At 28.8% G+C, this 3,025-nt stretch overlaps 1 long non-coding RNA gene across 1 annotated transcript; it reads left to right on the top strand.

The window, feature by feature from the left end:
- Positions 1–1,667: 1,667 nt before the first annotated feature.
- On the top strand, positions 1,668–2,443 carry LOC120078187. Its single transcript, XR_005481943.1, has 2 exons — positions 1,668–1,954; positions 2,104–2,443. It is a non-coding gene; the product is annotated as an uncharacterized LOC120078187 (long non-coding RNA).
- The last annotated feature ends 582 nt before the right edge of the window (positions 2,444–3,025 follow it).

The following is a 3,025-nucleotide window of genomic DNA, read 5'->3' as shown; positions in this document are numbered from 1 at the left end:
AAAACGATGGAGCCGAATTATTGAAGTTTTTGTAGCCACAAATTATTAAGACTTATTTTTTAATAGTTGACTAGATGATAAATTTGGTCCCAATGCACTTTGTTTCAACTTGGTCTCAAATTTGGATCTAGTTTCGATTTTATTTCTATGGTTTTGGACAAACGGTCTCTAAAAGAAATCAACAGAAAAATGCGGTTCTTAAAACATTGTCTCTAAAGATGAGAGGAAAGGGGCCTATTGTTCAACACCTAATAGTTAGCACTTAAGAGAACAACCCATTTACTTTTCCTAAAGACGAGAAGGAGTAAATTTCATCTCTTGTAATTATATTCCCAGATTTCTACTCAGTTCTATTTCTAAAATGAGTCAGCTACTTGAGACACTCTCATCCATACGAATCAAAGAACAGTCCTTCATAGGTAGGAGTCCATGACTCATTAAAGATTGAAAATGAATTACCTACAGTCATCCTATGAAATATTAATGTTTTTATAGTGAAACATTAATTATTTCGTAGTTTGGTCTTATACAAACTCTTTGTATAAGATACCTCACTACAAAAAAGTTAAAAAGTTGGCCTATTTTGACCACCTGTAACCGAAGGTAATAAAAAACCTTACCTTGGAGGTTGCTCCATATAAACCTTCACTTCGAAATCACCATGCAGGAATTTGAAAAATGTTACATTAATTAGAGGGATTTAAAATCCTTTGAAAAATACTTACTATTTATCAAAGGTTATTGAAAACTGCTTGAAAAAGATGTTATATTTATCAAAGGATATTAAAAAAAATTTGAAAATTATCTACTCTTTATCGAAAGACATTGAAAACCTTTAAAAATTATATACTCTTCAATTTATTGAAAATCAGGACATTATATTTATCAAAGGAATTTAAAAAATCTTTGAAAATTATTTACTATTTATCGAAGATTATTGAAAACCTTTGAAAAAGATATTAGTTTTATCTAAGGAGTTTAAAACCCTTTGAAAATTATCTACTCTTTATCCAAAATTATTGAAAACCTTTGAAAAAGATATTATATTTAAAGGAGTTTAAAAAACCTTTGAAAATTATCTACTCTTTATCAAAAGTTATTAAAACCTTTTGGAAAATATATTATATTTCAAAAAATATATATTAAAAACCTTTGGAAAATATATTGTTTTTTTATCCAAGAAGCTTAAAAAACCTTAAAAAATTATCTACTCATTATTAAAGGTTATTGAAAATATTTGAAAATGATATTATATTTATCAAACAACATAGAGAACCTTTAAAAAATATATTATTCTTTATCAAACGAATTTAAAAAACCCTTGAAAATATGTTATCCACCATTGAAGATAATTAATTAACTTTTGAAGTAATATCTCTTTTCGTTGAAGTTTTTAAACATATATCTTATCAATAGCCACCAAAATCTTGAAAAAAAATATTATCTTTTATCAAATATTTTGAAAATTTGAATATATAATATATATATATATATGCAATATTATATATATATTTTTGGAGTTAAAGGGATCTGTATTTTCAATTTGATCAAAAAATAAAAGATCTATATTTTCAAAATTACCATTGTATATAGATCATTATTAGTTTTTAATAATAATTCAAAATTATTAGAAATAAATTCTTTTCCATCCTTATTTCTTCCTCTTTTCTGCTAGCTAGGGCGTCAAAGTCATCATTGCACGTCTCTCCCTTCTTCCTTCAAAATCTTCACAAATCCATTTTTTCTTCCTTCGTTCAATGTTTACTATGATTCTTCTTTTATATTTTGCAACTTCATCCATATTGTTTTCATTGTTCACTCATGATTTTAATCTTGGAGAAGCTTATCATCTTGGCTTGATCAGCTAGCAAGAAGGATTTGAGGATTAGAAGATTTGAGACCAACTAAATAAGGATTTAGTTTCGAACAACAAGGAAAATTTTTGACAAAAGAGGTAATCACTGAAATGGCTCTACTTCTGATTTACTTTGGTAATCATGGATTACTTTATTTTATCGATAATTGGATGTTTATGATTAGGTCTATTTAGTTTATGTTGTGGTTTTTGACTGATTTTGTGTTGGGTTATACAATCTTTTCTAGGCCCAATTAATCATGATAAATCCTGAGGTGATGAAGAAATGGCTGAGGAGAGATGAAAAAATGGCTGAGGAGGGCTATGTTAAATCCTAGATGTGTAGATACTCGTTACTCGATAAGTTTCTGCTCGTTACTCAATGAAAATTTCTTTCTATCCTCGATGAGTTTCTGTTCTTCGCTTGATGGAACTCGACAAGTGTTGATCGTTACTCGATTCTATTCAATGAGTATTAATCTTTACTCAAAGCAAAAGATGAAAACTCTTGACTCGATGCTACTCGATAGGAGAAATTTGGGTCTTGTTGTAACTCAACACTCTGAAAACATCATGATTTGATAACAAGATCACATTTTCATTGATTTGTAAAGAGATAGACGAAGATTGAAAGAAGATGTAGAGAAGAAGAAGAAACATGCAGAGTTACGTGGTTCGCCCAATAAGCCTACGTCTATTAGAAGATTCACTTTCTTTCTCACTTCTTACAGCAATTGTGAGATGGAATAATAATCATTTTATAGTCTGCAGAGTTATGTGGTTCATTTTGTAAGATGGAATAATAATCCATCTTTGAATCCTTTTCTTCAAATGACAAATTGTTGGAATTGCAAAACACCATTGTTATAGTCTGCAGTAAGGATATTGGACTTTTCTCAATGAAAGAAGAAATATCCAAACGTAATTATTATTGAAGTATAGTGAAGAGACTCTTGGAAAGGTAAAACGATGGAGCCGAATTATTGAAGTTTTTGTAGCCACAAATTATTAAGACTTATTTTTTAATAGTTGACTAGATGATAAATTTGGTCCCAATGGACTCTGTTTCAACTTGGTCTCAAATTTGGATCTAGTTTCGATTTTATTTCTATGGTTTTGGACAAACGGTCCCTAAAAGAAATCAACAAAAACATGCGGTTCTTAAAACAT

Source organism: Benincasa hispida, chromosome 5, assembly GCF_009727055.1.
Source record: "Benincasa hispida cultivar B227 chromosome 5, ASM972705v1, whole genome shotgun sequence".
Taxonomy (NCBI): domain Eukaryota; kingdom Viridiplantae; phylum Streptophyta; class Magnoliopsida; order Cucurbitales; family Cucurbitaceae; genus Benincasa; species Benincasa hispida.
Note: the sequence above shows the minus strand (reverse complement) of the source record. Positions and strands in the feature narration are given on the sequence as shown.